Genomic DNA, 25,331 nt, shown 5'->3' on the forward strand with positions numbered 1-25,331 from the left:
TTTGAATAAGGATGGCCATAAATAACCAGCACGCAATATCTTTTGGGTTGTGGCATACCCAGACATATGACCACCACATGCTCTAGAGTGACAGTCATTTAGAACCTTTTCAGCGTCTTCATGAGTTAAACAACGTCAGAAAATAGAATCTGCTCCACGACGATAAAGTGTATCCCCAATAATGTTGTATTGTTGGGATTGGAAACGTATTTTCCGTCGCTAAGATCGTGAGATTTCAGGCCGAAAAGATTTGGTTTGGAGATAAACAATAATATCTCCATACCATGGATCAAGAGTACTAATAAGAAACAAGGATTCATCGGCAATGGGCTCTTCCGCCACAGTTTCAGTATCAGTATGCAGGAAATCACACATCAGTTCGGCAAAAACCAAAGATTTCTTTGCCTTGGATTTTTCAAATTCCAAGTCAAATTCCTACAGGATAACTATCCATTTGGAATACTTTCCCCATAGCAATTGTTTGGTCAAGATATACATCATAGGGTTACAGTCAGAAATTACCATGGTTTTGCGTAATAAGATGTAGTGACGAAATCTTTGGACAGCTTGAACAACTGCCAAGGCCAATTTCTCCACATGTGAATATTTAATCTCAGTCGGATGCAGAGTTCGACTAAGATAGTAAATCACATGTTCACTGTTGAATTCATCTTCCTGAACTAAAACCATCCCAATGGTGGAATGAGAAGCGGCGAGGTACAAAAAGTAATCCTAGTTGTAATTGGGAGGATGCAGTAACGGTGCATGGGTCAACGCGTGTTTGAGTGCATTAAAAGATCGATCAGCGATCTCATCCCAAAAGAATGGAATATTCTATTTTAACAACCCGGTAAAACCTTTCGTTATGTCGGCGTAGTTAGGAATGAAATGACGTAAAAAGTTTGATTTCCCCTGCAAACTTTGGAGTTGTCGAAGAGTCGAAGGAGGAGTTAGATTGACAATAGCTTCCACCTTCGAGGGGTCGACATGAATTCCTGCCTTTGATACTATAAATCCCAGTAAGCGACCCATTTCTACACAGAATACACATTTGTGTGGATTCAGCCGAATTCGATAATGCTTACATCTCATAAAGATAGCTCGTAAATGAATGAGATGATCAGCTCTACGTAATGAATGGGCAAGTAAATCATCGAGATAAGGCTGCACAATATGCTTTATGTCATGAAATGCGTAAGACATAGCCCTTTGAAAAGTTTCTCCAGCGTTCTTCAATCCAAAGGGTAATTTGCAATAAGCGAATGTCCCCCATGGGCAAATGAAAGCTATTTTAGCTTGATCTGCAGGGAGTATGTTGATTTGATTATAACCAGAAAAACCATCCATAAAGGAAAAAATTTCACTGCCGGCATAATCATCAATAATTTGATCGATATAGGGTGTCGGATAATTGTCTTTAGGACAAGCTCGATTAATATCCCTATAGTCGATACATACTCTTATCGTTCCTTGTTTTTTGTTGACAGGAACAATATTCGATACCCAATCAGATAAAGGAGTTGGATAATTGAAACCTGCATGAAGTAATTTCTCAATTTCGGCTTTGATAGCAGCAGCTTTTCGTGGATGTATCTGACGTAAGCGTTGTCGGACAGGTTTAGCATCCGGGTATGTTTTAATTTCATGGACAAAAATTGACAGATCGATTCCTGGAATTTCTTCATATGACCAGGCAAACACTTCACGGAATTCTTGAAATAGGGCTTTGTAAGTTTGGATTTCATCGTCCGTACAACAAGCACCTATATGAATGTTTTCAATAATTCCAGGCTTAACTGAAATGTCAATAGGAACCGTTCGAGAAATATTTTCCAAATTTAACTCAGAATTAGAATGTTGCAATGGATTATGCGGTTCTTTGACATATTCAATCGTAAAAATAGAAGAGAAATCATTTTCAAAATGATCAAGCTCAGGTAAAAACGAAGACTGGTGATGCAGATCTTCCCATAGTAAATCATCAACAGATAATAGTTCACGAATCTGCTCATTAGAATGAACAGGATCAGAAAGTGTTGATGAAGTTGAGTTTGATATTGAAAGTGACTCTCCATGGATCACATTCATTGGATCAGTTTCGGTTGAATAGGCATCAGAAAACGACTGTAAGGCCTGATATGTAATATCAAAGGGACTCAGAGGCATTGCGCCACCAAATGAATCCACCTCAAAATCAGAAGGTACAATCCAAGGATCATCAAAAGTAAGAGTATTCTATGAAATCATATGAATAGTTGCAATAGAAGGCGATACGTTAGGAGGGAAGGAAAAAGTTCCTAGTAAACCAGAATCTTTAATCAAACCTATGCCAACATCCTTGTAAGGGATAGTTGTTTTACCGATGTGCTGAATACTATCAGTAGAGGCTGGGTTAGATGAGAAATAAGTCAGTTGGTCTATTGTAACAATATTTCCATTATGAGAAAACTTAATAAGCTGAAAGACCGATGAAACAATAGCAGTCATAGCATAATACCAACTGCGACCCAGGAGAAGGTTGTAATCTAGAGGGGCATCAACCACTTCCACATCTAGATTCACGATTTTTCCTTCAACCCCTATAGGTAAATCCTGCAAAATGCGAAAAGGATGGAACCCGTGGCCATCAAAAGCCTTTAGAATTTTAGGAGACTGATTGAGTGTGGGAGAACCAAGTGATTTCCAACACTGGATTGACATAATACACCTAGAAGCCCCTTCATCAATCACAGTCCTAAAGCAAGGTCTGTTTTTGACTAACACTGGAATCTGGAAAGCCATTTGATGAGGGAGGTGGGGTGTACTATTCTCTAAATCGAAGATTATTAGGTTAAAATCCTGAATATCGACAGCTCCTGTAGCAGACAATAGTAATTTACGTTGTGCTGGGCACGATTGCAGCACTTCCAAAGTCGACATCGCTGAAGGGGAAATAGCTAAGTCTTCAACAATGTTATAATTCTTAGCAGCTCTTGCATGTGGATTGAAAGCTGATTTCCGAAGTATACCTTTAGCAGGCTGCTTGATTACTAAGTCAGGGTTGGGTTTCTCGATCTGTAGTGGACCAGAACCATTAGGAGGTGTAGTTGATGCATTTGAATTAGAAGATTCTGATTCTTTACCACCAATAGGATTTTTACTACCATAATCTTGCGATCGCATCGCAATCTTGACATGAGACATCATCATAATGGGTTCTTCTGAGGCATTCGAGGAAGAACCAATCATTTTACTATCTTGAGTAGGAAAAGGATCCTTAAAGACAGCGGGTGTTTGAGAACCTTTAACGATTTTCGAAACCTCTGCTCGATGTGGGCAGCCTTTGGTAAAATGATCCTCGTCACAAATGAAACAAGGATATCGAGGTTTTTTTTTCGTCAGTAGATTCATTTTTATCTGTTTTATCTTTTGAATTTTGTTTATTTTTCTTCTTCCCCTTATTTTTACTACCGGATTTTGATTTGGCAATAGATGATTCTACGACATGAATGTCGGCAGAAATTTCAGCGGAAGATTCTCCTGTCGGGGAATCAGGTAAAGTTATTATGGGAGAAGAATTCTTTGAAGAATTCTTCTTACTTTTAGTGCTAACTATACCAATTATACCATCAACGGCATGAGACCCTAAAGAAGCTGCAGTTATTTGACTGTGTTTTGGAAGATCAGGGATTTTTTCATGTAAAGTACCTGAGTGCGTATAAACGAGATCAAGGTACTGGGCCTGAGCAATGACTTTCTCTTCAGTAACAACTCCTCCCTTAGCTACATCTTTATTGATTTTAGGTAACAATGATTTAATAAACCATTCCACTAAAATTTGATCCGAAATGAAAACTTTCACTAAATGCCTTCTATGTCGCCATAAATGAATGTGATCAGAAATATATGTGGACGTTGATTGTTTCAGTGAAGTCAATAGTTCCGTGCCATTGTCATATCTGATAGGAAACTGAAAATGAGTTAAGAAAGCAATGGCTAACTGATTGAAATTATAAAAAGAGGCTTGTGGTAACTCAATGTACCATTTGGCTGCAAGACCAATAAGATTTCGTTGAAAAAGACGCAATCGAATTGAATCATCAATGATGGAATTAGATGCACACCAGAGGTGATAAGTCATAACATGATTTGACGGATCCTCTCCTGACTTACCCTCGAATTTCAGGATATCAATAGTGTTATAGACATATTTGGGCACTGCAACCCCAATCACATATGTCCATAAACCAAGGGCTTATAAGTCCCTAAAAGTGTTGTTTCATAACCTAAAGGAGCAAGGTCAGCTGATTACATCATCTCACAGAAGTTCTCCATGAAAAACTACTCAGAACTGGTCAAAGCAAGACCATACAGACTGCCCAGTGCTAAGGGTGCGATGCATCTCACCTGCCACATGCAAAAAGTGTGATGCATACTGGAAAGCCCTTCTGTAGGGTGTGATGAGTGAGAACAGACAAATGGCACAAGCAGTTTGATAGGTGGAGACCTTGAGAATCTTCTAGAAACTACTCATTTGACACTTGCCTCTCTGAGTTTTCCCAAGGATGAGTAAGAGATCTAAAATCTCCATGTGGAACCAAGAACTATCAGTGAAATGACACTAATCAAAATCCTAGAAGCTGACTCATTCTCTTGAAAACATCTATATATGGATCCCTCATCCAAGTGATCCAGAGGCTGGAATTTTGTAATTTGCAAGGAAGTGCTGTTGGTTTCTCTTTGAAGACATTGTTGGGTGATCTTGCTTCGTATGAGGTGAAGAGGGCTTTCATGCTGGGAGGATGGCGCTAGGTCAGACCAAGTGGTTGTAATCCTCTCTTCTACTACTTCTAGATCAATAAAGCTATTTGAGTTTTCCTCCATATTCTTGTATATCTCTGAATATTGTGTTGATATATGCATTTGTATGGTCAATATATATCTGATCCTATGTTGTTTACAGTGATAGATCTCTATGCTTTGATGGTATTATGCTGCTTTGACTCTACAGGTTCTCTTTGAAGCGGGACAAGGAAGGCATGGCGAGATTCTATCAAAGGGGAAAGGAAACAAGCAAGGAGCCAAGCAAAAGACTAAGGTTGGTACTCTCTGCTTCTTTCTCATCTATCTCTCGTAAAGGAAAACACAAGTGACTTTAGTTTGCTTGTTTCTAAGATAGCTACCCGTCTTAGTGGGACTAGCAACTCTAAATAGACACTAGATTTCCCGATAACAAAATGGCGACTCCACTGGGGAGCAAATAGTTTGATTGCTTGTCTCTATTTGTTTGATTCATAAACCCCAGACGGATCCTGAAGTCAAGCCAGCTAGCCTTCGAACTGTATTTGTTATGCAAGTGAAAAGTAGATCAATGCTGCTTCAGTCAATCTCCGGGTTTGTTTATGAACTGAACAACTGGCTTGTAAACATCCTAAGTACCCTAGAGGTAGCTCAAGTAACCTCATTATATCAGCCCTATACTTTTTTTTACTGACTATCGTTAGCTCGGCCTAAATCCCTGAACTAAGTTGCAAAATGTGACCAAAAACCAAGTTAAAATCTCGTTCCTGGTCCATCGCACCCTCTCCTTTAGGCAGACTGGATGCATCGCACCTCCCATGTGCAGTAGGTGAGATGCATCCCTGTTTCCCTGTGTTACAGGTGCGATGATTAGGTAAGACTGTTTTTGCCTCCAGATTTTGGTTTTTCTTCACTGTCTTCAGTTTTATTCAAGAGTTTTGCTGTCTATGATCAGTAGACCATTGTTGAAACCCACTTCCTTTGCATCATTCAGCCTCCATTGTACAAAGATTTGTGAATGTTTTTGTGTATTTTTCACCATTCACAGTTCTCATTTACAAAATAGTAGCTTATCGAACTGTCGTCTTTTGATTTTAAAGTGTCATAAGTGTCGTTTTCAGTCAAAGAAAAGAATCCTTCTGTTTTTGATAGTCGATTACACTGTTACTCTTGTATTTGATTTGAATTTATAGTATTTCAAGTGTCGAAAGCAGTTTTCAATTAAAAATCACAAAGTGTCGTCTTACCTTCCTGTCATATTTTTGAAAAGAAAATCATTAGTACTGTCGCTTTGAAAGAAGAGATAATTCAGATTTGTATTTAGCTTTCTTTTTGTCATTCACACATTAAGATAGAAGAAAACAAATACATGCACGTGCATTTGCATTTACACTGCTTGTTGATTTTGATTTAAGACAGTGCATCTAGTGTGTGCTCTCTACTCTATGTTGAAAGGATTTCATTTCTCTTTCCTTAGTAGCTAGGATTTTCATTGCAAAAAGAAGAGTAAACGTATGTTTATCATCTTAGATTGCATATTTAGGAGTTGTATATCTACATCATGCAATGAACCTTAAAGGCAAACTTCTTAAGAAAGATCAACTGTAAAATAAATTTAATGAACATAAAAACGCTTTGGAACCTAACGCACAACATCTAGAAGTCTAGGCTAGAGACTATTCCGGCATTGCAAAGCCTCGTAATTGTCGCTTTCATCGTAGGTTGGGTGATTCCTCCTCTTTAAGATGACAAGTGCGAGTACAGACTTGTGCTCCCACGTACCGTCAAGTATATATTGGGAGACCATAATAGGCTATATCCTTTATCCTTAGGAAGCCGTGTCTACCGCCCTATCGATAGCAATGCACTGAACACAGCATTTGGGAAGATTGGCTACCGTACCGTAAAAAGTATTCTACAGTTTTGTGATTGGTTTGGTAATCCATCTGTCTAGATTTCCAAAGTAGTCTCTTTTGTTCCTTTTCAGACTCCTTAAAGGAAAAGATCCATCTGAGCACTTGTCACTTCAGGCTCATTAAAAATCGAAGGCGACTAGAGTCATCTTTAGCTTTTCTTGACTCTTAAAAAGTGAAAAAGCAAGTTGTGTCAAAGTGTCTAAAATTTATTTTAAACAAAATAATGTCACTGTTCCCTCATTGATCTTGGGTTGAGAAAATGGAGTCCACCAACCAAGGATTTCCCCTTGGGGGAAATCCTAGTCTCAAAGGAAATCCTAGTCCTTTCTCCTCTTGGGGAGATGTTGGTGCAACTCATATGGCCACATTGTCCCTCCCAAGATTGACAGTTAGCCTGCCAGTATGGATTTTCTCGACCTCTGTCGTTCAAAGCACCGTGATTCCTGAGCAATCAAATCAACAACTAGATGATACTAGAGTTACCCCCCAACCTTCTACTTCGTTTGTTTCTCCCTCTCCTTCTTCCTCTTCGCTTGGTGAAGCTAGTAAAACTAAAAACCAAGTAACTGAGAAGAAGAAGAAAGGGAAGGAGAAGAAGAAGAAGGAGCCAACGGCAAAAAGGGGCAACCATGCATCATCTAGCAAAAATACACATAAGACACCATCCAAACCTAAATCTCCATGTGTCATCTGCAAAGGGGACCACTATCATCGAGATTGTCCTTGCATCCCACGGATCTTAAGGGACTACTCTCCCCGCTTGCACAATCCGGTGTCGTCAACCTCTGACGATCATGTTGAGAGTACACCGTCAACTAGTGAAAACGAAGTCACCGGATAGAAAGGAAAATCTAAATTTCCTTGTAGACCGTGTGAAGGCGATCATGCCCTCCACCATTGTCCCTTCTTGGACGAAGCTAAAAGAATCTTGGATAATTGTCCTACATCACCACAGCGACTTCCTCCTGGATATAAGAAACTCTTGCCGAGTCCATTGCTAGTTGAAAATTTGACTGACACACCTTTGTTTTCGGTCGAAGTGCCTATCATTGAAGATGAACCCTCTAAGTCCACATCGGACCAAAGTCAACAGGTCGAGATGGAAGTCAACCCCATCTTGTCTTCAGAGGATTTACCTTTAGATGATACAGTCACCAAAGAGAATGAGAACAACACCGTTCAAATTCTTTTCGTAAACACAGAATCCGATGAACATGGGGGCAATCTACCCGTTCCTTTATCGCAAGAAGGAAGTTCGTCGAAGATGTATCCAGCCATTTATTCGGTCCCACCTCCAAGCAACCTAGTCGTCTCCTTCAAATGGAATCTTCTAGGTAGACCCCGTCTACCATCTAATGTACCATTCCGAATCATAGTGCAAACTTACAGAATGGTCATGGTTGGTACCATCATAGATGAAGGGGCTTCTGTGAGTATCCTTTCCTCAACTGCTTGGAAATCACTTGGTTCACCATTTCTTTTGCCTGAGATGCGAAATCTGACAGGCTTCGACAAAGGAACCAATCGATCGTTAGGGATCCTTCCAAATTTTCCTATAACTTTGAGAAGGAAAACCTTTTATCTGAACGTAATGGTAGTCCAAGGACCTTTAGATTACAATCTACTCCTTGGGCATGACTACATTTATAACATGGGAGCCATTGTCTCCTCACTCTTTTGAGTGATGTGTTTTCTGCATGAAGGCAGAGTGGTCCAGCTCGTAGACCAGCTTTCATTCCCCGGTTCACACATAGCCAATAGTCAAATGACATCCCTGATAGGTCTTTTTGTGCAAGGAATGTCTCATAAATCTCCAATCCGTCCACCTGATGAGTGCGAGTGATTCAGTGGTTGTGACTGAAACCCAGGGGGCATGCACCCTGGTCTGCTTCGGTAGAAAAGATTCAGGTATAGGGTAGGTTTCCACAGAGGATATATGACTAGTTTGACAGATCCATCTGTTTAGGAAAATGGGATTAGACCGGAATAAGATACCTCTGTCAGAAGGTATGCCTTTCTCGACAGAACAAATGTTTTGTCTGCAAATTGAAGGGTAACCTGGGAAACTCTACTTCACTATACCTGGGGGCATGCAAACCTTTTTGCGTGAAAGTGAAAAGCGACCATTTGTTTTCTTAGTTTGTAGGTTCTTTAACCCTTTAAACGCGTAGGATTGGTCGTTCCTAGCTTACATAATAAAAGGAGTCGGAGCAAAATTTCAAATGGTGCAAGCTCCCTAAAAAATGAACCTATCGATGAGACATCCTTATTATACGACTGGCACGAGTAGTTTTATGCGAAGTTCAAGCTCATTAAAAAATAAACCTAGCAATGCATATGTTCCACCAGAGTTTAAGCTCATTAAAAAATGAACCCACCTCCGGTAGATAACCATTGTGATGGAATTATTATCAGCTTTGAGCCTTGGTCATGCTCTTACCATCACCTCCACTCTTTTTTAGCCGATCATATGCCTCCATTTGATTGTTTACCCCTTTTGAGGAACAACTGCGACGAGTGATCCTATTAGCCACCTTATTTACACTGCCGTGATTGAAAAGTTCCAAACATTACCTGGAACCAGCTGTTATCCGAAAACATCACTCGTTCCTAAAAAAACGAGTCTCCTTTAAGCTCTTTTCGTCTGACTCGTAAAATATGAAAATATTGTCGAGCAATTGGTCTCTCCAGCTTGTTAAAGTGATTGGAAGTGCCATCCATCCTCTAGATTTTATTTTTTATGGACCTGAGGGATTATTACACAAAAAGATCGAGCGTTTGTCTTGTTCGGCTCGTTAAAACTATCGAAAAGTCATCCCTTTCGCATTGTTTTATACTTTTTCGGACTTAAGGGATTATATTACGAAAAAGGAATATTGGAGTCTCCTTTCTGTTTCTTTTCAGACTCTCTAAAACTGAAAAGAATCGAGTTATCCTTGTCGTTAAACTCGTTAAAACAATAGCGAAAAACTTGTCCATTCAGACAAGAGCGAGTTTCACTGTCGCTAGTCTCGTAAAAACATAGTGACGGGTTTGCGCGAAGGGAAAATTATAGAACAAGCATATGTTATCCTCCTCAAGCTTGACAAAAATAAAGAGGTACTAGTCAGGAATGACTGGAGAAAATTGGGAAGAAAACTTGAAGAAACTTTATTGGTAATAGGTCGCTCTTGAACATGACACTTTTGCTCCATCACCATGATTGAGTCGAGTTGGGTTATTCCATTCACCGGTCATATTACCATTGGTCCAACGTACCATCCACTTTTGGGGGTTAACGCTACCAATCCATTTCAGTGTCACCGATATGTTCAAGAGAAGTCGCTCAGAGAATTCACCTACCCAGCTTGTGTCTCATCCACTGCAATACCTTCATGCTTCATTCTTTCATGACCGCCACCCTGAACCTTGTATCATCAGATCGTTTTCACCTCTACAAAATCATTTGCTCTGTTCCATGTCATAGATGTGGGATTCATTAATGCCCTCCTACGACGGGTCACTTCTTGTCAACATCAGCTCATTACCCAAGAAGCCGACCTAGGAACAACCCTTTCAGTACTTTGAAGCTTTCTTGCCTCAATGGCAAGTTTCTCACTTCCGGTGACAGGTTTACATTAATGGCCTTCGACCGAAAGATTTTGCGTGGTGGTTGACATCGACTCATGTATTCACACCACGTGAATTGTGCTACAATACCTTGAGGGTCATCATCATCATCAGTGATTCCTCTCGCGCTTGTTAACAGCTTTCATCATTCGCTGGTAATCAGGCGATGTCTTTCCATGTTCAACATCAAGACATCTTTTCACATGGACCGACTTGTACTTTTGGGCGAAGATTGAACGAGTTTTGAAGACCTCGGATCTAGTTTCATCCATCTGGGCTGCGATATATTCGGGAAAATAAAGACATCAAATGTACATCATTGCTGCACAGATAATCATCCAAACTAAGGGATGATGGCTCTACCAGAATCATCAATCTGCACACAGACGGTTGTCTTTCCTATGTACATGAAAATTAATTTATCAAAGCTGAGCATGGGAATGCCCGCCTCAGCTAGATCATGAAAATATTATGAAGATAATGTATTGTATTGTATCTTATTACAGGTCACCTTCCAGTTCGAAAAACCTTGGATCCTCATTATAAAGCATTTCACCTGACATCAAAAGGATTTACAACCTCATGCTTTAGGGGGCAACTGTTATAGACATATTTGGGGACTGCAACCCCAATCACATATGTCCATAAACCAAGGGCTTCTAAGTCCCTAAAAGTGTTGTTTCGTAACCTAAAGGAGCAAGGTTAGCTGATTACATCATCTCCCAGAAGTTATCCATGAAAAACTACTCAGAATTGGTCAAAGCAGGACCATACAGACTGCCTAATGCTAAGGGTGTGATGCATCTCACCTACCACATGCAAAAAGTGCGATGCATACTGGAAAGCCCTTCTGTAGGGTGCGATGAGCGAGAGCAGAAAAATGGCACAAGCAGTTTGCTAGGTGGAGAACCTGAGAATCTTCTAGAAACTGCTCATTTGACACTTGCCCCTCTGAGTTCACCCAGGGATGAGTAAGAGATCTAAAATCTCCATGTGGAACCAAGAACTATCAGTGAAATGACACTAATCAAAATCCCAGAAGCTGACTCACTCCCCTGAAAACATCTATATATGGATCCCTCATCCAAGAGATCCAGAGGCTGGAATTTTGTAATTTGCAAGGAAGTGCTATTGGTTTCTCTTTGAAGACATTGTTAGGTGATCTTGCTTTGTATGAGGTGAAGAGGGATTTCATGTTGGGAGGATGGCGCTGGGTCAGACCAAGTGGTTGTAATCCTCTCTTCTACTACTTCTATCAATAAAGCTATTTGAGTTTTCCTCCATATTCTTATATATCTCTGAATATTGTGTTGATATATGCATTTGTATGGTCAATATATATATGATCCTATGTTGTTTACAGTGATAGATCTCTATGATTTGATGGTATTATGCTGCTTTGACTTTACAGGTGCTCTTTGAAGCGGGACAAGTAAGGAAGGAGTGGCGAGATTCTGTCAAAGGGGAAAGGAAACAAGCAAGGAGCCAAGCGAAAGACTGAGGTTGGTACTCTCTGCTTCTTTCCCATCTATCTCTCGTAAAGGAAAACACAAGTGAATTTAGTTTGTTTTTTTCTAAGATAGCTACCCGTCTTAGTGGGACTAGCAGTTCTGAATAGACACTAGTTTTCCCGATAACAACTAGGCAACTTATTAGGCATTGGCGGCCAATACGGAAGATAGTAAATTGGATCGTTCGTAAGGCACGACAAATTAGGTAAATCCAAAGTTGCAATAAATGGTAACTAACAGTTAGGGTCGCGAAAACCTTGAGTAGCGAGACCAGTTCTAGGAGGAGGACATCTAGGATAACCTAGAATCAGATTTTCATTAGGAATATCATAACCTCCTGGGAAACCAGGATTAACCGGACCAAACTGGGGTTGTTGAGGCTGTTGATAAGTATAACCAAGATATGGTTGATATTGATAAACTGGGTTTTGCATAGTAGGACCAAATTGATATTGTCCCTGGTACGGTTGATACATAAATTGTGGTTGAATTGTAGCAATGGTAGCAATCTTACTAGCTTGTCCCATAGGAATCTAGACTGAAGTCTGAACCATAGGTCCTGACTGGGGCACAAAGACTTGAGGAATTTGCACTGATGCAGGGGTAGTAGAAACCAGAGTTGCTGACACTCCAGAAATAGGTGTTGTAGGTTGAAGAGAGGTTGCAGTAGTTGCAACAGTTTGAGGTGGAGTACGAGGTGAACTAGGCCCAGGTTGTTTAACTGTACCAGATGTAGGGGTTTGAATAGTAGGTTGGACAGGTTGCTGTATTGGACCAGAAACCAATGGATATCCAGGTTGATTAACTAACTGCACATTAGGTTGCAAATTCTGTTGAGTTTGAGACAGATCCCACACCATGTGAATTCCAGAGTATGGACCTACAAAAGGTTGTGCATATGGAGGACCATAACCTAGCTGAACGTAGGGTTGATAATTAGGGGGTACATTTCCAGTTCCTTGAAAAAATGGTTGACCAGAAGGTAGTTGGAAACCTTGAGTTGGGTACTAACCTTGGGGTTGATAACCCTGAGGCACGTACTGGAACTGGGGTTGACCTTGGCGTATATACTGAAATTGGGGTTGACCTTGGGGTATGTACTGAGTCTGAGGTTGATCTTGAGGTATGTACTATCCTGAAGATTGATAAACTTGAGGAAGCCCTTCAGGCGGTAACTCACAACCTTGGGGTTGCCCCCCAGGCAGTAACTGACTACTTTGGGGTTGCCCCCCAGGTGGTAACTGACTACCTTGAGGTTGCCCCCCAGGCGGTATCTGACTACCTTGAGGTTGAGGATTTGGAATACTACCAGACATCATAAGGATTTGTTCTGCGTTCAATGTTTGAGTTCCATTATTTCCAGATGATAACACATGTTCAATTGGTCAAGGAGATGCTCCTAAAAAGGTACCAAAAAGTGACTGGTACCCCGTAGGAATAGAAGGACCACTAGATAAAAATGTTTCCGGTGTTTGGGAAAACATGGATGACTGTCTTGCCATAATCGACGAAGGATAATAACCTCTTGGTGTAGGATGAAAAGGAATTCGAGGTGGAGAAAAACTAAGACTCGGGTTTTCTAAAAAATTTGTCAATGAAATGTACCAAGAATCGCTCCTAAAAGGACTGTAGAATATTTATTCACGCTCCCTAAGATTTAAAATCTGTTGGTTTTCAGGAAAAGTTATGTCTTCTTCTGGATTAACAAGTTCTTCAATAGAAATGAGGCCAGAAGGAAGATTTGAGTAATGATATTGCTTACCCTAGGTGAACCAGGATTACTAGAAGCTGGAGAAGCAAATCCCGAAGTTGGAGTAACAGCAGGTTCAGTGTCAGGTTCAGAAATAACAGGTTCTTCAGCTAATTCACTAGAAGGAGAAATACTACTAGTAACTTTGGAAATGGAATTGGCTCTTGAATGGACTTTGTTGTTTGTATCTGGTAATCAGGATGAACAATTAAAGATGACTCTCTGGCTTTTGGTGATCCAAATCTACTGTCACTAGGTGATACAAGAGCTTGTAGCCCTTCAAGCTAACTTGGTGAATATTTAGGAGGTTTCCCCTAAAGTCTACGAGATTGTCTCGGTAATTCAGCCATGATTAAATATTAATTACTCACATCCAAACAAAGAAAATTTCAATAAAACCACCTGAAGTCTCTAAAGAAACAAACAATTGAATCACACGCCTAAAAAATCTAAGAGTTCAAACCACACACAAATAGTAACTTCCCGTACTAAAAACACTAGTTGGTGATGAAATCCAACTTAGTAGAAATTTAATACAAAAAGGGCGGTTGGAACAGTTACCCTGACAACCTGCTTAATGAAACAGACTAGCATAAGTTTCTTCACAAAACCATCTCGAGTGAAGAGAACCCCCCAGAGAGTCCAAGTGAGTCTAGTCAACCTTTGCTCTAGGTACAGTGAGACCCATCCTTCACCGTCACCTTAGGAAATAATCTTAAGTTTATGGACACTAAGGTTACCAACAGCAACAAATACAATTGGGGGAATAGTCTACGATCCGATCTACGCGCAAGGGAAGAGTAACAAAGCTCAATCCCTCTCGAAGGATTCTTGACATGATCAATCTGAGGTTTACCAACAAGTGACCCTAGGCTCCTCGACAATGGTTAATTCGAGGTTTACTGTTTATAATGCGTGCAAATCTTCTATCTTTCTCAATGAAACAGACTTGATTGTCTCAAAGGTTCGGACATAATCTCGTGATTGACTCCTTTAAGAGAAGCTTTCCAGAATGTATCAATTACAATTGGATTTATTTCCTACCGCAAGATATATCTACTTGTTTGTTTTGAATATCTTGGAGAGTTAATTACTCCCTACTCCAAGATACTAGCCTAAGCTATATTGGAGATAAGACCCCTAGAAATAAAAAAGATTACTAGATCAATTTTAATTAAGCGTTGCTTTTATGGGTTGTTCCTTAAGTCAACAGGTATGGAAATGAAACTTTGATGGTGTGAAGACTCGACTCCAAACGCTAAAAGGTGCACCTAAAATGAGAAGCAATTTGTTTTTATTTCAATGAAATTCTAGCTAAAAGAAAGAGTTCGAGAATGCAATTCTTTAAGAAACAAATCTTTCTTTCAACATGAAAATGAAAAGAAAATCTTTTTGTCTTTTTCAATAAGAACTCATAACGAGACTAATAATTAATGCTCACAATAAATTCCTTTCATTTTTCAAAACTCGAAACTACAAGAAAACAATTTTCCTTTCAAAAGAGATCTACAAGTTCTAGAAAAGCACTCAAAACTACAAAAACTAATTTTGAGATCTAAAAAATTTTAAAAATATAATTTAATGAAAGCTTTAATTCTTTTTGAGGACGTTTTACTTAGTTGTTCAGTAAACTAAGGATTAATTTGTTTAGAATAAAAAACCAATAAAAAAACATCCATATATGTTTTCTTTTGTAAAAATGAAATTCAAAACTTATGACAAAGTTTGTTCAAAGATTTGCAATGAGAAAATTGAATCTATTTCTCACAGAGGATAGATTTCACAACCAAGTCAGACTCATCAAGAAGACAAAAAGACACCAGGGTGATCTAAGGTTTCTTAAGCTTCTGATCTTTGAGTCAGTACAAGTACCAAGTGAAAACCACTCCAAGCATGCAAAGCTTCTAGAAAATCATCTAAAACACAAATACTATCGGAGCTCACTCACAAGAGGTTTTTGACAGGAAAAACACAGATCTGGGTAGACCCTAAAGCTTATAAATCAAACCTAAACCTAACTGGAAAAAGGAATTTTAGGTTTTTCAAAAAAAATTACAGGGTCCGCAGGCTCCAAAAGTAACAGATGCGGTCCTACTCTGTTTACTAAAGGAAAAGTGCGGAGATGCCTGCACTGTCTGTGAAGAGAAAGTGCGGTCCCCTGAAAACTTCGAAAAAAACAAAAAAACTCTCCCAGATTTAAAAACTACCCAAGCCAGTATACATTAATCAAAAACCAGAAACGAAAACACTTTTCTCAGGTCAAAACAAAGGAAAACCAAAAACCAAATCCATTCCCCAGTGGAATTGCCAATTTGTTGGCCGAATAAATCGTTCTTGCGTAGAAGACCAATCTCCCAAGTATCACAAGATAATCTAGCAACAAACAGACAAAAAAATCTATCTTTCTCTAAACATATGCAATTTAAAAATAAAGACTATAGAGGTGTTACGATCCTACCTTAGATCCAACGCTTGTTCGTTGTAGTCATCCCTCGATCGTCCGAAAGAGTTATCTTTAAAGACCTGCAATCACAAACAAGCAAACATCAAATAACACCTGCATAGCAAATATAGTAAATCATGTCTATTATGGTGATCAAGGAATCCATAAAATAAACCATCAATGAATAGCTTATTGAGAAAAACAAACTTATTTGTATTAACTTTGAAGTAGAAGAACCTTACAACCTTTTTAGCCTTGATGTTGAACAAGCTCTTCCTCGGGTCCGAAACAAGAATTTCCTTTACTTTGACAAGCCTTGCACTCTTCCAAATGAGTTCTTAGAGGTATGTAATCTCTCCTCATAAAAACTCAACTAAGAAGACTAAGTTCTAGCAGCATTTCACCTCAAAAATATTCAGCTTTCAACCTCCCCAGTAACCAACCCAATGCTCCATTTTATAGTGCAGAGGAGGAGGTTATAGGTCCATCTATGAAGGGATAGAATCCTCCTTCAAAGGGATAATCTCCTCACATCAAGGGGTTAGCTCCTTAAGGTATGGGATGCATGAACCTTAAGAGAGCGAACTTGCCACCTCAAGATTCCTTCCAGAAGCTTCTAGAAATGACTGAAAGTGATTTTTTTAGAATAAACTCGCACCTTTTTAACTTTTACAGGGGTCTGCACCCATAACACAAGGACAGAGCGGTCAGATGCGTGGGGGACATGACCATTAGGTGCGGGACCGCAGGTAAGACTAAGAGAAAGTGCAGAACCAGAGTTTTAGAGATTTTTAGGGCTTTTCTCTTACTTTCAAGGCTTGATATGAAGAACTGAGGCTTTAGACTTGCAAAGGAGGAATGTATGAGTGGTAATGGATTCACAAAGATTGTAGAAAGTCAAGGTGATAATTTTTAGTGCAACAGCAGGGAGTCACAGATGACAATATAAAGAAAGCAACATTGGTCAGCGCTCTACAGGATCACGCGCTGACCTGGTACATTAAGCATTCTAATGACAATTCGAATGCAGGGATCGCGGTCATCCAAACTGCACTAAACAGAGAATTTAGCAGGCCGAAGTCAGAGGTGCAGTTGATCATTGGGTTCAAGGAGATCACGATGCTACCAGGTGAGACTCCTTGGGAGTTGGATTAGATACTAAAGTGCACAATTCACGAAGCTAACATGACTTTGACAGATGGACAACACGCAAATGGTTTGTAGCATCGCTGATGCCACATTTAAGGAATGCGTTGTCACAACAGAGGCTAACAACTCAGGCCGAGGCCTTGAAGATCGTGATGAGACTGCGTGAGACTCTGATGCAGGATCCTAACTTGGGAGTTTAGCAGATCCACACGCAGTTGAAAAACTTGTGCCTTGAGATGTAGTCTGAAAAAAGACAAAATAGCTCGCCCATAAGTGTGCGACGAGGTATGGTGCATAAAGTGCAAGGGTTAGGGACATGAAAAGGACCACTACCCGGTGTTCGTGAATTATCTCATGGGAGGAGGACCAATGCCATTGAGACTAGAGGCACAAGCAGGACCTAGCGTGACTCCTACATTATGGCGCACAATTTGTCAAATAGGGGGAAAGCATGCTACGAACAAATTCCATTTATTGCAGAAGTACACACAGAATTAGCAACAATTGTTCTGTAATTTATGTAGATCAGTGGGACCTGATGAGTGCACCTGTAGAAGTTATGAGCTGATGATGGATAGGACTCCTACCTATATAGTTTAGGCTGAAACATGGCCCCTTCACATGAACGCAGGGATGGCGTGAACTAGATTTTAGGGGCGCGGACAAGGCCGAGGAGGAGGAGGACCTGGAAGAGGTCACAGACAACTGATGTGTTACAATTGCGGAGGGCCAGGACATTATTCCCACGATTGTACGAATCTGATGCATCCATCATGCTTGTATTGTACATTATTTGATCTTGAGACAGAGGATTGTCCCACACTGACAGCGAGGCTGTGCGACAAGGGAGCGGTCCAACCTCCCCCAACTCAGAACCTGCAAATGATGAGGTCTGAGCCATGAGAGGAAGACCCTAATGTGAACATTGTGCTCTGAAGTGGATTTACGACAGGGGATGATAAAGACAAGTAGCCTAAAGATAGTACTTGGGTTCACAAGGCTTCGACAAAAGAACCAGAGTTTGATTTGGAGTGCGCTAAGGAAACCTTCATGGAAGCTAGGAAGAGCTTCGCTGATGCCTCCACTTCAGGAAGCAAAGATAGACCGGAGCTGGAAATGGACCCATCAATGCTCACAATGTTCTTGGAAACATGCATGAAGTTGCTATGCGATAGCAAGGTTGTAAAGGGATTATAGGAACTCATCAATCGATGTTCTGGGACTGCGCCAGGAGATTCACCGCACAAAGTCAGGAAGGTTGGAAAGCATGCAACGAGGACAGGAAGAGAAATGAGATTGACCGCGTAGATTGGAGAATACGAGATGGACCAAGTGATTATGGACCTGGGATCAGACGCAAAAGTTCTGCCGAAGCAGACATGGGAGTGCATGGGGACGCCTACGCTGCAATGGTCTCCTATCCAACTGTGAATGGTGAACCAACAAAAGATCCTACCTATGGGAAGATTGCATGGGATCACAGTGGATATTGAAGGAACGAGCGCACTGGAAGATTTTGAAGTGATAAAGATTGTTGATGACAACAATCCCTACCCCGCGATATTAGGAATCGATTGGGCCACTGACATGAATGGGGTGATAAATCTGAAGAAGCGCAAGATGATTTTTGAGAAAAAGTCTCTGCGCGTAGTCATACCTTTGGACCCTGCAGAAGGATCGCACCACACAGAGCCAGTGCACGACTATGAAAGCGACGCCGACTTGGATTGCATCTACAAGATAACCAGGCAAGAGCAAGAATGGGTAAATCCAATTGTGGATGGGCGAATCTCATGGGAGCGCGAAATCTCCTGTACATCAAATTCTGACTAGGAGATAGAGCGATGGTAGAACTAGCTACACGAGGTAACCACGCTGAACTATAACACAATGACGAGATCGCTGACCTACGTATCAACGGAGGTAAGGGATCTACCTATGTATGATGGGTTAAGCGAGGTAGATAACTTCTTGAATAGATTCGAAAGAGAAGTGTCAGAACAACAACGTTTCGAGGCTTTTAAATGGGTACTGCGCGCCATTCCTGCAAGGGGGTGGGGCACGCACCAAGGAAGCTTTGAGGACAGGTGCGAATGCAGGATAATGATGCGAATACGGTTTGGGAAGCCTAAGGTGCGATTTACAGACACGAAGGCTAGAAGGAGGGATCTGCGTGCACACCTTTCCAAATGGGTATAGACATATGTTAAAAAACCTGCACGGATGCACACAAACTTCGTGTTAAGAGACATGGTTAGTAAGCATATATGGGCAAGACAATTACGCGAACGACCCCTCAGGGTGGAACAACGGAGTATGGAAAGAATGAGTGGGCATAAAGTTATCCATGCAGAAGCCTTTAACAACATATGCGAAGCGCTAAACAAGGTACACAATGAGCAGTGGATTGATTGGGACTTGTGCGTACCAATGGTTTTGTGGGCTTATAAGACCACGTGCAAGAAACTGATAATGCAGATGCCTTTGAGGCTGGAGTATGGAGCAAATGCTGAAAACCCCATAGAGTGTAAAATGCCTAGTCTGCACATAGCAGCGCCGGTAGGTATGACAACTCGCGGAGCCTTGGAAGAAGGGATCGCGCAGCCGAATGAAGCAAAACGCCTAAGACCTAAGGAAGAAATCCGACAGGATGATCTTAGGCTCCAATAACTTATGAAAGAAAGGGTGCGATTAAGGGAGAAAAACGCTCTAGTGGAAGCGGAAGTCAAGAAGCTTGAGGACGAAATAAAGAAATATTTTATCGATAAGAAAACCAGGGGGATAAGACAGGGTGCACACGATCACGTTGACGAATTTGGAGACTACCGCCGAGAGTTGATCAGCTTGATGCCTTGGATTGGACCGCATATTACTAAACGGATCAACCATGGTGGTGTGCTGCAGAAGATAAAGCGCGTGACACAGTTAGTAACAATAAAAGTTGGATGTTTTCCAGGAAAAGTGATGAATGACTGATTGAAACCCTATATAGATGGCGCGACCACCTGACTAACCGTGGGAAGTATAGTCTTAGCACTCTAGGCAGTTGAAAGGAGGTGCGGGACTATAAACTACTCTGCCCGGGAGCTGCATGATGTTGGAGCTGTGCGCAGGAGCAAAGTGTCACAAGGTCCGCGACTGCGCAAAGGGGGTTGCGTTGCTGCGTGGGTTGGCCAGAAAGTGACCATTGGAGTCACCATTCATGATGTGATGCTCGACTTGAGACCAAATGGAGTGGGTAGAAGGCATTTAAGACATGCTTTATGGGCAAGATTTGGGAAAATTTGCCGCCAAAGGAGCATTAATGAACCGGATTTTGGGGGAACGGTCGAATTCAAATTCAAAAGACGCTATAAATTACAAATGGCTACCCAGCAAACAACACTTGGTCATTTGCGAATTGAGATGTTGTATGCCCCGCGTATTCTGAGCTGAGACCTGGTTGCCCTGTGCAGAGCGTTGTTTGAGCCCCTGATTAAGCGATTAAGAGATTTCAGGACCAGCAATATGGCAGCATCAAAAGAAACTATGGAAATTGCAGAGATTACCGCCGAAGAGGCTGCGCAGGCCCTAACCGTAGAAGATGTTCTTGAAGGCACCGTCATTGTGGCGGAAATCCATAAATCACTGCGCACATCGACACTGAAGAAAGACAAACATTCGATGATTCTGATGCGTGTGTCCCCTCGAAACTTGCTGCGCACCATATTAACGATGGAGGAGAAAGGGAATGTAGTTAACCTGGAAACCGACGAGGAGGAGGAAGACCTGGAGGACCTCATAATTGAAGAAGATGAGGACGAGGGCATGGAGGAAGAAACTGAGCCTACGCACCCTCCAACAAAGCTGCCTGCATATATACCCCTACAGAAGGGGAAGGCAAAAGTACCCAAGGACCTTGAAAAGAGCAAGAGCTCTCTCTAGACTCTGCTCCTCCCGGATGACATCATATTTGAGGGCACACACCTAGGACGAGTGCCAAAATTGAAGTTTGAAGATTGGGATCTCACCGACCATTAGAAATTCCCTCATCTAGAGACCTCACAGCTTATGAAGCGCAAGCAAAACACCGCGAACAGAGTGAAAAAGGCAGGGTTATTAAACCTGCTCTGGGTGCTGCATTTCCACCGTGCCCCAGTAACGATATTCATCATCAGCCAGCTGCTCTGCCTAGTGCATGGCGGGCGTTTGTGGCTGGAGGAGCCCATCCCCATCACGGACCACTTAATCCATCGCATTACTCAGCTCTCGTGCAAAGGAGAGGACCCCGCAAACATCTCGGAGGGGAAGAGCAGTGATTTGGCCATCACAGAGGTCATGAAGAAGAAATACAAGCTGAAGAAGAAGAAAAGGGGCTACACCATATCCAGCATCAATAACAAAGTAGTTAAAGTTGCGACCTAGATACTAGCAGGGAAACTCATGCAGAAGTGCCATGTGGACAAGGTGCCCACGTCGGTGGTTGTACTTGCTGAGCAGTGCACAGAGGGGGTCCAGTTTAACTAGTTCGAGTTCTTATGCAAAGAGTTCCTAGAAAAGTGCCGCGAGGCACAGGAACAAGGAAAAACATTCCATTATGCATGGCTTCTGTTTTCCATAGTGCTGGTGGTAGGGGAATTGCCTGAGGATAGCCTGTTCCCCACAATTGACAGGGATCTTCTGGAGGCTGTGAAGTACGCTTCACTATGGGCCACTAAGGATGCGAACTAGATCTGCGACAGTAAGATATTCAGGGTGTTCATGGAGATGAAATTAGAATGGGGATTAATCACAAAACATGGTTATCACCCACTGTCTACAACAACCTAAAAAGTTTTGCATAATTTAAAGCGGACTTCCACAACATATATATTAGAGCACGCAAGGACCCGACCAAGAAATGGAGCGAGCTACCCTTCATAGCCACAGATGATGTAATTTTCGATGTATTGGAGACATGGTCACTAGAGTGGTGCGCCCCAGACATCGTGGCAGTGGAGAAGTCTGGTACGCAGAAGAAGAAAGAGGAGGCCACACTACGCATGGCACAGTTGGCAGAAAAGAGAAAGCAAGAAGCAGCGACAGAAAAACCGCAAGAGGCACAGGACGCTGCGTAGGCAGTAGTAGAACAGGAGAAGGGCATAGTAGCAGCAGCACAGAAGGCAATAGGGAAGACGCAAGAGGGCTAGAAGTCGGCTTCACATGGGCAGGAGAAAGAGATGGAAACAGAGGAAGAGGAGGGTGGCGCGGACCCACAAACAACGTCAACACTATTGAAGCGCTAGTGCTCGAGCGAGTAGATGGGGCCACGCAAAAAGGTGAAAGCATCCAAGCTGTCGATCGACCCAATCACCCTTATTGAGGGTGACCTGCACGACATAGGCGAGACGGTGTGCGATGTCACCACCGAGGCCCTCCAGAACTTCATGGAGGAGAATTAGATTGTGTTAGGGGCCCTCCGAGCGCATATTCAGGAGTTGTAGGTGTGCACTCCTCAGGCTGGTACTCTTTCGACCAACCTCGAAGTAGGGACATCTGTAACCGAGCAAATTCTATGTGCTTGGACAACCAACACAATAGTGTTGCTAGAAGGGGCATTGGTTACAACAAATGAGGCCGACAGGCCTACGGTTAGTGCACTAAAAGGGACAGGGATCAACATGGTTGCACTCCCACGGGAGACGCCCTATGTTCTACAAGATGGGATTACTGCAGAACTGTGGGCTAGGGAGAGCCGCGCTTTGCAAGTGCTGAGTGAGCGGACGAACAACATGGAGTTGTTGAGCTTGCAGTGTGACGAGGTTGTGTCACAAAACAGGCAGATGGTACAGGTACTCGAAGAAGCCTGCCAGATGGTCCCTGAGTTAGCCATCCTAGCAGAAGCACCAGTAGAGGCGTGCATCCAAGGACTAGCAGCAGGGGTGTGCGAGGCGCAAGAAGAAATGACCAAGGTTTAGCTGGAGCTGAACCTTCAGATAACAAAGTTGTTGTTGAAGGCACAACCATCCACCCCTCTAGAAGTCAGAGAACAGTGCGTCAACGCTATTACATCTATGATGGAAGAGATCAGTAGTGCAGTAAGGGACTGCACCAAAATGTTCGAAGATAATCAGGATCCACACCCAACAATCACATTTCTCATGTATTTCTCATTTTCCATGTAGCAGGGTCCATTGAAAGTATGCAACATGGGTAAGGGAGGTTAACTTTACCTCTAAATAAAGAAGATAATCAGGCTCCACACCCAACAATCACATTTCTCATGTATTTCTCATTTTCCATGTAGCAGGGTCCATTGAAAGTATGCAACTGTTGGAAATAATACTGAGAGGGGGGTGAATCAGTATTATCAAATCAATAATTTTATTTCCCAAATAGATTTATATACACTACTTCAGTGAAGTGAACTAGCGTGTACACATGACTGTGCTTAAAGAAACCAGCGTATATACAGAGAACTTGTGATTTAGACAGTTTATCATGTGTTGAGCTTAAACCAGTATATCAGAGATTTATTAGACAGTGCAGTAAAAGAAGAATAAAGAATCACATATAAGAAACACACATGAACACCAAGATTTAAGGTGCAAACCCAATGTGGGTAAAAACTACCTACTGCTTTCATCTCTGTCTTCTTTTAATAATAAGAAAATATGTTTACAATCTTCTACTGGTGCAGACTCATACCAGTATGCAGGCTTCTACCTGCAAAACGTTACAACCTTCTCTCATTTTCCAGCTTCTACTGGAAGGGAGCTACAACCCCCTAGCTTTTGTACTAGCCAATATGTTTACTAGTACGTAGGTGCCATCCTACAGAAAACTACACTCTTCCACTAGGGACCACATTTCATGAATTTTCAGACTGGATACTCCTAGATCACAACACCACAAGTTGAAGGTCACATTTCATTAAATTTTCACACTGGACCCATCAAAGCCTTTTAAACTTAAACTGCATCAACCAATATTCAATTAATCTGAACAATCAGATCACTGACACCATAACACTGTTCTGAACCCAAAACCCTGCATCATCATTCAGAATTGGCTGTAACCTCAAAAATCATGGATTAGAGTATATACGCTACTTGGTTGAACCCAACCTGCGTGTATACGTTACTTCCTTTAACCCAACCTGTGTATGTCTATAAAGCTATTGAAACATAAACTTCTGAACCACAGACTATACCAATCAGTGACATGCTGAAGATCTATTGTCATGTTACAAAGTTCAAATAGATAGCAGCAAGGATCACCCTTCCTTCTCAATCAATCAATCAAACAGACTCAATTTCCTTATACAACAGTTCTACGTTCAGGTTTAAGAGGACTTCATTGACAGACAACAGTAAAACAACAGAATTTGATCAGTAGATCAGTCAGATCTGAACATAATATTTTATTTTGTATACGCTACTTGGAAGAGTTGAACCTGTGTGTACACGCGCTTTGGCCGAGACGAACCTGGGTACAAATCTACAAGTTTTGACTTAGAAATTCGCTGTAATTACAAACTTCAGACAAACTCAGATCATGATAGATAACAAATAGAACAGGCACAAAACATCAGATCTGGTCACTCCCAATATCATATCATTCAAGAATAAGTCATTTCAAGTCTCATGATTCCTAATCCAATGTTGAACTCAAGGTGCACGTGAATATTTCAGATCTAGTCCCGAACATAACCCTGCAACATAATATATACTTCAGATAGAAGTATTCCTTAGAATCTCATTGCTTGCACACCTTGGCCTAATGATCTTCTCCTCCTTATATACTCTTAGGCCTTTCTCAATACCTTGGAAAAAAACCACTTAGGACCAATACGTTAGACCCAATACCTAGGGTCAATACCTTGGACCAAGTGCCTTGGACCAATTACCTTGGACCAAAATACCTTGGATCAAATACCTTGGACCAAAAACTTGTTTTTCCAACATGTACGCACTTTTCCTCCTGTGAAAGTGCGTGTATACGTTATACACTACTTTTGTTCTGTTAAACTGCGTGTATACGCACCTTGGACATAGTGAACTAGCGTATACCTCTCTTTCTTCATTCTTTGGAGTCTGATCTGTAATCCTTTTTTGTTGACCTGTTGCACTGTGAACTTTAATTTGAGTGAGTTTCCATCAAGGACAATACCTATATCATAATGCCAATAATCTCCCCCTTTGGACTTGATGGCA

The 25,331-nt window shown here is 41.5% G+C and overlaps 1 pseudogene; it reads left to right on the forward strand.

Moving 5' to 3' along the window:
* The first annotated feature begins 22,093 nt into the window (after positions 1-22,093).
* LOC149169362 (uncharacterized) overlaps positions 22,094-25,331 on the forward strand; it is a 72,607-nt pseudogene continuing 69,369 nt past the window's right edge.

This window comes from Pinus tabuliformis, chromosome 4_2, assembly GCF_031772625.1.
Source record: "Pinus tabuliformis cultivar Carrire ecotype Pingquan chromosome 4_2, CPIR1, whole genome shotgun sequence".
Lineage (NCBI taxonomy): Eukaryota > Viridiplantae > Streptophyta > Pinopsida > Pinales > Pinaceae > Pinus > Pinus tabuliformis.